Consider the following 14,677-nt stretch of genomic DNA (forward strand, 5'->3'; position numbering starts at 1 on the left):
ATGAGGACTCATTTGTTTCGTCTTGATTTATATTTTCAAAATATGCAATTGGAAATTGTAATTTCATAGACTAACCTCCTCAAAACGGCGTATAAACAAATAGTGTAATTTGTTTATAAGGTTTTTCGTTAATAACTTTGCGAAGAATGAATATTTTTTAAAGCCGCTTTGATATTCGTAATGCTGGTATTTTTTCACGAATTTAAAAAAAGTCAACCGCCTTATTACAGGGTATCCAGAAATGAACAGGTAATTCTTCCATGGTAATTTGGATGAAAATAAATCGATTTAGGCAAAGTTGTCTTGGTCGATTTTGTTTTTTTTTTACAAAGTTACGGACCTTCAAATGCCCATAATATTCAGTATACGTTTTACAAGCAACCAGTAACGTAAACATAAATTAATGGTTACCGTAAATGCAATAAAAAAAGTATTATTGTACTAACATACCAAAAAAATCCAGAAAGTTGGAGAAAATTATTATTTATTCATCAAAATCGAGTATTCTTCTTTCAAATAAACATAGCCACCCTAGATTTGAATATCCCAGTAATAGATCTAGTGGTAAAGTTTCAGTTTGAAAATACTTATATTTGCTGAATTAAAATTTGTGGTTAAATATCTTTAGTTTAATTTTGACGCATGAATTTCACTTTTTTTGTAGTAAGGTATGCATCGCATCAGTTTGGATATTTTTATAGTTTGGTAGTGAATTATGCTCATACTCATATTCATACATTGACATAATTAATTAAACGCAAACATTTGTAGAATTTGTAATATTTTGAAAACTGGATTATGACCATTTAATTGCTAACATTATTTTCAGCGAAAAAATGTTTTGGCTTTATTTGAAAAACGAAACATTTTTTAGTTATAATTAGTATAGTTTAGTTTAGTTTATTGACCATTTTTATATACAGTTAAGTACATGTATAGTCACAGACGTTTAGTTGTTTTAACAAAGTCACTTTAGTTAATTTGTAAAACTCTTTAAAACTTAACACATCTATATTACAATTTTTAAAATAATATTTAAAATTGTTGTATAATTCTACATCTAACTTATTTTGTTTTGTGGTGTGAATCCATGAAAACTGATTTATCAAGTTTTTGGCATTTATGGTCTCATAAGTATGAATATCAGAATGTTTGAAAAAATTATCCAAATTCTTATGAATACACAATAGTGTCTCAAATATATACATACAAGGCAATGGCATAATTTGAGGTTTTATTATTTCCTATTTAAAACAAACTTATTAAATATGTTTAAATAGGTATGTATCTTATATAAAAATTATTCGTTTGTCAATAAATTGTAAAGAAATTTTTCAAACGTTAAAACAATCTACAGAATTTTTATATTTTTTATATTCTTTTTTAGGGGGAAAGGAAGGCACTGTCCCCTCAGTATTTCTCAGATAATTAAAAAAATATAGTGCCAATGATTTTGTTTGACTTGATGATTATACTGTAAAATCGTATTTTGAACAAACAATTCTTATGTATTTTTCGAAAAATACAGGGTGAGTCGACTCTTTTTTGTGCAATTCTTCGTGAGCTGATAGTTGTATCACAGAATATTTTCTACTTTTTCTAAACATTGTCTATTTCCAATTTTTTAATGACAGTACCCACGTGTTACCCATTAATATATAGGTAAAATGATTCACTAAATGTTTGCCTCAATTAAGTGTATTATTAACCCACGATTCAAATTTAACCTAACAAATTTTCAGATATATTTGAATAAATGTGATATTTCACTTCAACATTTAGTATTTTAAAAACCAACAGTTTTAACCTGGATAGGTCTATTGGAATAAAAGTTTTTTGAGCATGTATACCCTTTATAATACAAAATATTAAGATTATCTTAAACTGTATCGTTCTTAAGATAATGGTAATTGAATCTCAAGTCAAGCAACGTCATAGATCGTTTGGTTTTTCTAAACCCCAACGTTGCTTGTCTGCTTTCACAAGTGTGAACGTGCCAAATGAAGCGAGTGAACAATATTAATAGTTAAGGAAATTCCTGCGACGTAGTTTTATTAAGTGTAGGGATAGGTAGGTACAATTCATCATTTGCTCCCTCTTCGTATTTTTTCCTCTAGGAGATAATAATTCAAGATGAAATTGTTTTATTATCTTTCCTGCTAGTTTCGGCTATTATGCCATCTTCAGGGAAGAAGGAAAATGACAATCATTTGAAAACTTGGAGAAATAACATAATAATTTATTCAAATATAAAAAATATTAGTATAATAAAGAACGTTTTAAGTCGTAGCATATTAAGGACAAACAATTGTTTGTAATAGTTTGTCCTCAATTTTTTATATTTGAATTGGCACTTTTCTTCTTCATTGAAGATAGCATAATAATAAAACTTGCAGAAATGAACATAAAAAAAGTATATACTAATCAAAAAAGACGTCCGATACAGTTTTTGATCGATTACACAAGAACTATTGAAGATACAGATTTGACACTAGGTAAATTGACGTTTGAATTAATAGAACTCTATAACCCCTTTATCTAGAGGGGTTGCAACTGCTCATGACATTTTTCCGTAGAATACGCCTTGAAAATTTGTATACTTACACGTATTTCAACAATATTTCTTTGTGGATAGATTTATATGATTTTTACTGAACTGATCATTGACAAAATTAACATCTGAAGTAATTCCCCATCCTGTAGCAACACAGTAGAACTAATCTGTTCATTCGCTTTATTTATTTTTATAAAAAAAGGCTGTTGTGGTAAATAAAAAGGAGAACTTTGGTATTATGGTAAAACCATTTGGAAATATGTTCAGATATTTAATGACATATGGTTGGTTGATTAAACTGATTCATTCAAAGTCATCATAAGTAATTGGAAGTCCATTATTTTGCAAATTATTCAAATTTTAATAGGGACCTATCCACATTAATGCCAAATAATAATAATAATATGACATGTTTGTTTCTAATTATTGTTAAAAATAACAACTAAAGTTTATTTTTGGTTCATATATTCAGAACAGGAAAAAATAATTATTCCTAGAAACATGCAAACACTTTTAAAAACAATAACAATTAGGTCTAACCTTGCTGCTGACCAATTACTATCTCATTATTAACAATATGCATATAACGTGACAGTACACAGATGTAGCATTTCCAACATACGAGATACGTAACTTCAAAGACGCAGTTATTTAATGACGATATAATTGTTTATTATGTATATTTTACCTGAGCTAGCTATTCTATTGCAACTTTACGTTTATAAAGCTTTATACATATAAGGAAATATTGACGCAGAAGAGAACTGACAACGCAATGCTAGATATGAGTAAGATCTCAAAGAAGCCACAGGAAGGAAATGCCAAAGAAATATGGAAGAGATTTCCTAACGGTATCGTTCCACATAAACATTTTCCAGTGACGGAAGAGAGGCTCAAGAGACAAGACTGTTTTTAGTGCAAGTCGAGAACGCCACAATTTAAACAGAATACAAGATGAAGAAGAGGTAGGAACTGCAAATTAGCACAAGAAATGTATCTTGGCGAAATGAAGTAACGAATAGTTCTGTTCGTGGAATTATTAGCAGTAACTAAAATTGAATTCAGGATTTAGATCAAGGTGTCATCTTCTCTCAGTTTATTTTAAATCAAGACAGTGTAATTTGGTTCAGTATTTTACGAAATCGTCTAAATAGCGGAAACTATTTGGAATTTCTTCAACGATCTTCCTCTGCTGCTAGAAGATTTATCATTGAACCTCAGATTACAACTTTATTTTATGCACAATGGTGTACCATCTTGCTGTAATGCTGTTGAAAGATTTTTTAAATAAAATGGATAAAGCGAGGGAACTACATCAAAATTGGCCCTCGCTTTCACCGGACCTAAACAAAAGTTATTTCCTTTGGAGAATATTAAAATAATTTGTCTATTTATGATTTTTGGATAGAAATGTAACTTCATAAAAGATGATCACGAGTTAATAGGACACAGTGGATTGTCATTTTCAACGAAAACTAAATTTATGGTTTAGAGAAAATAATGGTTAACTATTATCAAATTTGAGTGATGAATTCCCCCACTATTGACATCTTCATTCTTATTCAGTGCTAGAATCCCTTACTCCCAATAATCCTGTTTTTCTTAAAAACAGTAAGGTTTGTCATAGTTTAGAAAGAGAAAGAGAAGTTTTAGAATCAAATTCTTTATAATATGAATGCATACGTTTTTAATTTCAAATAGGTCGAAAGTTAAAAAATCCATATGCCGTTAATTCAAAATAGACATTTCAAATAACGAAAATTCCGACAGAGCTAAATTTTGGTGGAGACCTTGGGTACACCATTAGAAATAAAGTGTCAAAGTCCCCATCGATCCCATGTGTGCTAAAAAAGTTATTCGGGATCAAAGGTCAAAATTTGAAGTTTTTTGGATTTTTTTCGAAAACGGTAAGTTTTATCAAAAAAGTAGCCCAGACAAAAATTATAGATCTTAAAATTATCTACAATTCCTTATACTTTTTTTTTCTAAGAATCACCATTCCTGAAATATCGCGATTCTAATAGTTGAAGGAGTCACGTTCTACATTCGTATTGATCGTATTTTTTTCTAAGAATCACCATTACTGATGAGATATCGCGATTCTAATAGTTGAAGGAGTCACGTTCTACATGATATGCACTCATTTCCACACCACCTGCGAGGTAGTGTACTTTGACGCGTTTTTTTTAACGTGGTTTCTAGGGTAGTCCTACTCCACGAACTGTTATGACGGAACTCTCAGAGACAATACTCTTTTAACTGCATGATGATTATTGATATTGATATCGGTTATTGACTTTAACTGTAGTTCTGATTTCTTTTGATATTTTAATCTGATTCATACTCTTCAAAGTCGACTTCAACAGTCATGTCTTCTTCGATTTCTTCTTCCTCTTCTTCTTGCTGGATGTTCATAAATTATTCAAATGAAGATGAATCAGCTGTCTTTTCATCGAAATCACATGAATCTTCTTCTGTTGTATTCAATTGGACATTTGAGCAAGACTGGCTTTGGCAATTAGTACACGCTGGAGAACACAGTAACCCTACTCTTCTACAGCCACATTTAGCACTACAACCTTTTTTGCAATTGTAAAAAATAATATTTAGGAGTTTTTCCGGAGCAGGTGGCAGTAAAGTTTGAATCGGTTCCAAAGTATTATCTGTTAATTTCCAACCCCAGTCTTCTGGGTTCAGTTGATTGCCTAGCCATGTTTGAACTAGATAGTATACTCAATACAAGTGTTGATTAGCAGAAGCCGATATTGGAGGAAGACAAGATAGTTGTACTTGTTTCTTGTTTCATGTATTTTTTACAAAAGTTTTTACAATAGAGTAGCCAGATATTATTCAAGGCTATGCGGATAGAGGGGATTGACTAAGGGAGTTTCTTTTGAGTGTATATTCTCAGAATAGTATAGTTTATACATATAAGAGACACAAATAGGCATTTTTACTTATATTAAGTGCATGACTATGTATATGCATATATGTGCATATCATGTAGAACATGACTCCAACTTTTAGAATCGCGTTATCTGAGGAATGGTGATTCTTAGAAAAAAAGTATAAATACCATTTTTGTAGATAATTTTAAGATATATAATTTTTGTCAGGGCTACTTTTTTGATAAAACTTACCGTTTTCGAAAAAAATCCAAAAAACCTCAAAATTTGACTTTTGATCCCGAATAACTTTTTTAGCACACATGGGATTGATGGGGACTTTTGAAACTTTATTTCTAATGATGTACCCAAGGTCTCCACCAAAATTTAGCTCTGTCGGAATTTTCGTTATTTGACCACTATTTTTATGACTAATTTGACCGGACTATAAGGTTGGATTTTCACTAAAATGATTGATAACAAGTAATTTTGAGAGGATGGAAATTAGTTTTAATGACTTTTATAACCTTTACTTAGACAAGCTTTGTAGCTTTATTTTTTAAGATTTAAATTTTTTTTTCTAATTCTAGGTATTGATTATCCATTGTTTTACGCATTTATAACGTTATTTTTATTCGGTTTTCTTTCAAATATGGTTACATTTACGTAATCAAAAGAATAATAGGCAATTTCAGTTTATATTTGGTATTTTTAACCACTTACATAATAGAAATATGAGGTCAGGCTAATAAAATTTAATGATCTTATATTTTCATGTACGGAAATAAAATTTTTGCGTAAAACTGATTGTGGAGAAAGTTTTACAATATGAGAATTCATAAAATGTAATTAAAATTCATTGCTTCTTGCCATCTAATATGTGACTTGTCGAAAATGTCGAAATACGAAATGTCAATTATTTATTTAAATTCGGTGGGCTTACATAAAAACGTTAAGAAAGATAACCGATTGCGAACGACAAATTAACATTTTTGGTATGTAATGTCGGTGGATTGAACTTCTTTATTAGGTTAATGTCATTAATACTTGTCGTAAAAATATCTTGTTTTTGAATCTACAGTAAAGTAGAAGTTTAAATAATATAAAAAAAAATAAAGGCTGGTATCTGTTTAATACTTCTCTTCGTTATACGCAGAAACAGAAAAAGTTCACACTATATCCTCCCCAATGAGTTTTATTAAATCAAGGCTAGCTGATTTTCAATTTTTTTTTTTTTTTTAATTTATTCTTTTTCAATTTCTCGTAATGTGAATCAATATATTCGTGCATTATTGTTCGAAAAGACGAATCAAATAAAAGTGTAATTTTTCCGGTGCTCTTATGAAAGAGGACTAATATAAAAACATACATTTTTAATAAAAGAATAGTATTTTTTTCAATGTGCCTTCTCTTTGAATCCATAATTATAGTAAATTTTTTAAGATAAAAATTATTTCAAGTTTGTTAAATGTGTATACAAATAAAAGTTTGTCACTATTATCTCCGTATCATTTAAAAAAATATATGAATCAGTAAAAAACATTAATATTCAAATAGCAATTAAATAAGTGTACGAACTTGCTTCGATGCAAAAGCTATTCTGTATTCGGCTGTATTCAATCGACACATATTTTTTATTGACAGAGTTTGATAAGAACTTGATTGTTAATTAATATTGCAGTTGTTTAATTGCGATTATTTATATAATGCCATTCAGTAACATAAGTTATTGCTTGACTTGGTGATATTATTTATTCAGTTGTTACGTAATCTGGAAAATAAACAGTAAACATCTTGTTTTATTTATTTGCAGTATTGTCGATTACATTTTAACAAAGAAGCCTTAGTCGTTCGGACAAAAAATTACTTTTTGCATAGGTGTCAGTTTCCACAAATTGAAGATTTTTTAATAATTGAGGAAGCAAACTTGTATTTTTACCTCAAAAGTATGATTATTTTTAAACACTAGATGGAAAAATGTACTGGTTCAAATCGGCGTTATTTTCGGGATACCATTTACATTGCAATGCCAATAAAAATGATAACTTATTGTATTTTCATTCCTACCTAGATGATACATAGCATAAACCAAAGAAAACAAACCACTTGCGATGTTATCAGATAATTTTTATTACACCATAATCATTCTGATTTAAAATATATGTACCTATAGTTATTTTATGGTGCTATTATTATACTTACGGAATGAGTATCATAACATGCTGACAATAAAATATTAAACGAGATGTTTTTTTCAGAAACACGCCATTTTTCCGCAAATAACGAAGTTTAATAATTTTTTTAGCTATCATTTATTTTACATGATTTTTAAGATGGAATATACCAATTACCGTCCGAAATAATCTACAGGATAGTAATTTTTTGGAACCACAACCTCCTCCCTAATTTTTTTTTATTGTATGTATATACATGTATATTTTATTATTTTATTCTTATTCTTTATCACTCTTTGTTATTTATTTGTATTCATTCTTTATCTTTAATTTTTTGATCGTAGGATTGTTTTGTATTTTTAACCGTGTGGATTGTATTCGTCAATATACAATTTATAGAATAATAGCATCTTTTATGTAGTCTATTAGCTAATTTTAAATAAAACTGTAGTAATCCTGTTTTAACCTCAATTTACTAAAAAGAAAATACAGTATCAGCGGATAAGCAATTTAATAAGTCGAATGCAATGAATTCATCTTAACAGTTATTCAAAAAGTTTAGTTAGTTGATTTAAATAAGCGCCATCTATTATTCGTAATTATAAATAGCATTATTATTTAATACACAATTTTATAGTTTTAATCCTCTTGACTAAAATTACTCTATTTCATTTTATTACACTGGAATTTGGTCACAAATAAACTGGCAATGGGGGAAGGAAAGCAGGCCAATTGTCCTACCTTCATGTTATTCAAAGAATTGAATTTTAAACAGTAAATTTTGTTTTATATGCGGTTTGTTGAGGTCGATGTGTTCTTCAAGAATCACGCTTCTCACTTGTTCAAAATATCGAGTTCATTACTAAAACATTTTGAGTCATTCTTTTGTAACTTTTTAGGGAATAAAAAAGTTTACATACAAATTATAATCATGTCAATTTTCCATATCAACCTTTACACATAAGTAGATTGTAACAGGTAAAAATAATTACAAAAAAATTTATGTTATTGAAAAAATAACCTTCCCAAGTTATTGTACTTGGGATGTTTATGATCACCAATAAGATGCCGATGATTATTAAAAAAAATGTCTAATACTAAAACTAGAATACATGTTAGTTTTTTTAGCTGTCTAATATAGTCTAGATTATTATACAGGGTGTTAATGATAAGCTTTGCCAAACTTTAATGGCATATTCTATCGATGAAAATAATCAAATTTTGCCCTATAAACATTTTTGATAGGACACTTCACTACGGAGATACAGGGTGTTAAAAGTTTCAAATATTTGCATGATTTTTCCTGTAACTAAATTAAAAAAAACAACCTAATACACGTCGATTTCCTTTTCAAGGGGACATAAATTTAAATAGCACCCTATATTGAGTGACACCTCATTTTAAAGCTTTTTCAATTCTGTTCACGACGACATACGACTTTTTAAATTTTGGTTTGGATATGACAATAAAATCAGCACTTAAAGAATAAGACAAAATATTAATGTTTCGACAATGCAATACTGTTTTCAACCACGAAAATTGAATAATTTCAATTTCACTGCTACTAACATTTTTTTACTTTCACGCAGTTCTAGTAAAGGGAAATACGGTCATTACAACATGCCATAGTGTAATGTGTTGCAAGCAGGCTTGGTAGTCTATAAACAAGCAATCTTTCACGAGTGTTATGGCTAACTCAACAATATCTTTCTAATTTTCTCTCGAGACTTACAAGTTGCAAAGCAAATTTTATTCCAGAAGAAATTATTAGAAATATTAGATAGATAAATTTGTGTTTCATTTTATAAGTTTTTGGCTAATAGATATTATTTAACAGATAAATACATACAGTAGAAGTTAATTCAAACTAATTTTATAAAACGTACGTTTCGTAGGCCTTGAAAGCTTCATTTCGTGGATCTCTGTTATCGAAAACCTCACGACTTCCTCTTCCTCTGCTCTGTTTACTACACATCTACACATTTATCAGAGGAAGAGGAACCTCGACCAAGGTAAAATAAACATAAATTTATTAATGTCTGTTTCCTAATTAGATATTTAGAAAGTAAGTCTTCAATACGTAAAGCATAGGTTAATTGGTAGTAATAGTTCAGATAGTTAGAATTAAAAGTCAAGGTCCTACATCATTAAAGATAATTTCAATTTTTTCTATAACAAAGTCAAATGAAACCAAATAGTTAAAGGTATAGATATAACATCTTCCCAGGCATTATTGAATGTCAGAAGAAAGTAGTTTAAGAAGACAAGATTATAGATTAAGTGTATAATTTTTAGTGTTAATTGCAGTATATGGTAGAATGGGGAGTACCATATTTTAACTCTCTACTCTCTCTCCTGTATTTACTTCATATCGACAGAGAAAATAATCAAATTGCTTCCTCAGCCCACTTGAGTTTCCAAAAATGAAGGTAAAGTATATTAAAAATGTATTCCTCGAAAAGAAAGCTTAAACCCTTTCTGATACCCAACTGACAGAAGCTGACAGAAGTGTCGGCAAGGAAGCTTTTGGACTTTGTAGAAAAGATAAAACTACTTGCTGATTGGGACTGAACAATATAGGTCAATGGAACATGAGGAGAACCAAACCACATGTATAAGAAGAAGAACTACGTAGGTATATGTTGAAAGAAACAAGAAATTATAAAATCAACCCATTCCTTCTACAGGGTCAGAAAGTACCGATGGTCCATCTGCCGTTACGTGAGAGTGATAAAGTAAGACATAGAAATACATGCGATAGAGAAGGATGGCTATAATGAAGGCGTCTCATAGTCACCGCCCGTTTCGCCCTTCCACAAATAAGATCCACTTCTTATTTGTGGAAGGGTGAAATGGGCGGTGACTATTAGACGCCTTCATTATAGCCATCTTTCTCTATCACACGGATTTCTATGTCTTACTTTATCGCTCTCACATAACGGCAGATAGACCATCGGTACTTTCTGATCCTGTATAATACGAAAGTGGTCCTTTCTACAAGGTGTTTGTAAATAAGTGCGAAATATTTTAGGGGTGATTGCCGAATTTATTTTGTGAAAAAAAGTTCATATAAACGTAGGTCCCAATATGCTTCGTTCGCGAGATACAGTGTTATAATTTTAATTTTTTATTTATTTTTATTAATTATTTCACAGTTTTAAAGATATTGACTCAAAATTTGAAAAACGCTTTGGAGGGATAAATGTGCATTTTTTGGGGTGATCCGAATGTGTCTACTTACACCAGTGGCGTTAGTGCGAGAATGCCACGTTTTTAATTAAAAAAATGGTACGCTACTGATTTTTTCCCTTTTTGATATTTTTTTAAAAATCCGTCATCAATTATGAATGAAATTGGCCTCTTCAATTTTTTTCGTAGGATGCACCGTTTTTTGAGGAAAAAAATAAAACATATTTTATTGCAAGTTGTGTATTTTTAATTTCTATTGATACATTATCTAGTAGGTTGCTATCAATATTTCTAAATAAAATACAGCCACCAGATTTCGAGTCAATGTCTTTAAAACTCTGAAATAATTAATAAAAAAAATTAAAAATTGTGAAAAAAACTTTTTTTCACAAAATAACTTCTTCAACCACCCCCTAAAATGTTTCGCACTTATTTACAAACACCCTGTATAATACGAGAGTGATCCCACTTAAAACCTATTAAGGCACTGTATATAAATTAGGAAATCCATACTTGTAAAATTTCGTAGGTGTTTTAATACGTTGCATACATTTTAGATTTTTTACTCTGGAAACATTAGATAATTTTCCTGAATTTGTTAAGTTTTAATTAAGCAAAACAACGCATCAATGCATTCCATTGTACAGAAGTCACTTTGAAAAAGAAAAACAAGACAGGTAAAAATTTACATACTTATATATGAATATTTTAAATAAACTTTTCTGCTTACTTATAAATTAGTCAGTACCTGTTATTAAATATTTGCATACATATTACATATGTTTGAAGGAATTACAATAAGTAAGAGTGTAAAAATTATTACAAATTGTCAATAGTGTCGCTCGTATTAATTGAATAGTGTTAGATCACTATAGAAACACGTAGTATTGTAATAAATTGTAATAATAAATATAAAAAAAATATTTAAACGTTTATATAGAACACAATGACATACATTTTTCTGAAATTTTATTTCTGATCGAACGTTTTGTATATTTCCAAAAACACAAATATTGATTCCCTTTTTCATTAATACGCGATGAATATCGCGAACAATTGAATGTTTTCGTTTTGGAGATGCAAGCCACTTAACTTTTTTTTATTTTGACAAAACACCCTGTATTTGACACTATAATGATATAGATTTGACAGGTCTATCTTTAATAATAAGAAATATATGGCCAACAGGCTCAAAGCATTTATTGTCAACATACCCTTTTGGCCTTATCTTCCTTATTATTAGAGATAGATTAGATGTAACAAAACCAACAAAAATAGGGAAGGTATAGAATGTGAATAACTCTGTACAAATATGAAGCGATTAAGAGATATGATGTGTAGATTTTCTGTTCATTCTATATATCAACATAAAACAATTCGCGATCAAGTAACTTTTTTTTTGTCACACAATATATTTTATGTCGTATAAAGGTCGAGGCCAAACGACTAATAACATATTAAAATTCCGGAAACATTTACTTTTAAAATATATGTGTTTAATGGCACCATTAAATCTATACTTCGATATTTTAATTTTAATAATACGTGTCGAGAAAAATAATGAAATAGCAATTGTAGCAAAGGACACAATCAGATCAAATTTATGTTTCATTTGCAAGAGAGATTCCTTATTGGAAAAAAAATTAACAAACTGTACCATGAAATATCAAAAATAGTGTAATAATAGTCTATATGCACTTATTTTATTTTTGTAGTTGTTAAGTTATTGTAATGTAATGTAATGTAATTGTTCGAATCTATTTCCTTATTTAAGTCACGTCATTGGGATTTTACTTACAAAGGTATATACCAAATAAGCAGTCACAGCAGAAAGTAAAGCAGAAATAAGTTCCGTAATATTTGTAAACTGGTTTACTTTTGAATTTAGAATTTACCAGTTAAATATCAAATGTATATTCATTAGTGTTTTTATACTTCAATTTGTGTTTCTAGCATTTAAAACAAGGGGGACACGGTTTTGCTAATTACTACTAGGTACTTATTATTCTAATGAGTTTTTTGTTTTTCAAACAACGTATCGAAAATAAATAATATTCTTTTGTTGTACGATCAATCAAAAGTAGTTTTTGTTTTTCTTTGGAGGTGGAGCAATTTGTCGAATTGGAAATGGAAAAAAAACAGTAGTGCAGCAGATCTACCGGGGAGGTCGTTTCAGGAACTACACACAATATTTTCCTTAAAAATGACTTTATTCTTACACAAAAAAACTTAAATATAACCGCAGCATTTATATCTTAATCTCACATCCATCTCACTTCTTAAAACTAACCTAAGAACAGCAAAACATCTTACCTCAAGATCTTCTGTTATGAACTATGCAAATTCGCACGAAGCTCAAACTTTACAACAGGTTACTGCAGTTGATAAATCCAAATATTAAATGTAACGGAGAAAGAAAACGTATATTCTTTTTCAAAACAAAAGTGCAAAACTTTTGAAACCTAAATGTTTAATGTGGATAGTTTTTTATAAAGGCATTATCTATTTTTCAATGCAATATTTCAAATGAAGTAAAATTATATATTTTTTAAATGTCGTCTGAATAATCCTTGTGGGTCAGGGGTTATATTTATTACTTTTTTAATTTCTTTAATTTGCACTGTGGAAATTTTATCCAAAAATAAAAAATATTTAAAAGTTCCACAAAGCAATACTGTCAGATGATACAATTACCAATATAATTGTAGCATTTCCCGGATATAATCACTTAAGGATTCAGGTAAGTGATTTCCAGCCAAACAGACTTTTTAACATTTTATTTTTATTTTATTACGATTGTCCTATTTCCTTAAGCACCACTAAGAACTAAGACAACATATGCATTTCAATTAGTTTCCGTTTCTACTAAACTGATGCCATGATTTTTTACTACAAAGTGACACGTTATAGAACATGTTCTATTGTACGGGGTATGTTCAGAAAATGACCGAACTATATTTTTTTAAACTTTATTATTAATTTTAAACATTATTAATCCTCGAGTCCTTCAAAGTAGTCCCCTTGAACACAAGGTTCACTGCACGCACAGATCTTTGACTTTCCGAACGTGGGGTGGCATCAGTTGAAATCCAAGGCCTTCCTGGTCGAGGACCATCTTCAATTGACTAACGACCACTTTTAAATCGTAAAAATCGTAACATTGCGTACGACCCAGAGCATCATCTCAGCAAACTTGTTTCAAAAGTTGATATCGCTCATTTCAAAAATTGTCACTAAAACTTAAAAGACTTTGCACTCAAATAACAATGTCGCGAAAACTAAATGAGATATCAACAATATAGTTACAAAAGAGGTTATGCGCAACGCAATGCTGCCAACCGCATAACACCAAATATCTCTATTACTGCTTAATTCAAAAAGTTCGGTTATTTTCTGAACAGACCTGGTATTCCTTTATGGTTCTAGTTAATTTTCTAAGAACATAAGTAAGTACACTTTTTACACTTGTAACGATTATTATAGATGGCTTGATTACATTGCATATAGGAATCAATTGTTATCCACGCAAGGCCACTTTCGTGCAAATATTTTCAATAAAAGGCAGGTATGCCTAAATACCAGTAAATTGAAAAGGATCTGCTTATGCATGCTTAGGATGTATGTATTAATACGAGTAACAACTGGATATTACTGTAAGGTTGAGGACGAATTTTCCACCTAACATCCGTGCTTCAGCCGTCCGACAATATTTGAAATCCGTTACAGGTTATAAGTAGCATCGCGTGACCGCAAAAAGGGCAACGACAAGGTCGACAGTATGCTCGTCACCTTCTCTTAATGATTTTCCCGTTTGTAACATGTTGGTATAATTACATTTCTTATGTGTCAGCATAGAAAAACTGTTTCATTTTTTT

General features: G+C 29.8%; 1 protein-coding gene across 1 annotated transcript in view; it reads right to left on the reverse strand.

The window, feature by feature from the left end:
• The window catches only part of LOC108912991 (facilitated trehalose transporter Tret1), a 52,915-nt gene that overhangs the window by 31,543 nt on the left and 6,695 nt on the right, over window positions 1-14,677 (reverse strand). The gene's annotated exons all lie outside the window — the stretch shown is intronic.

Source organism: Anoplophora glabripennis, unplaced genomic scaffold (assembly GCF_000390285.2).
Source record: "Anoplophora glabripennis isolate ALB-LARVAE unplaced genomic scaffold, Agla_2.0 scaffold253, whole genome shotgun sequence".
NCBI lineage: Eukaryota > Metazoa > Arthropoda > Insecta > Coleoptera > Cerambycidae > Anoplophora > Anoplophora glabripennis.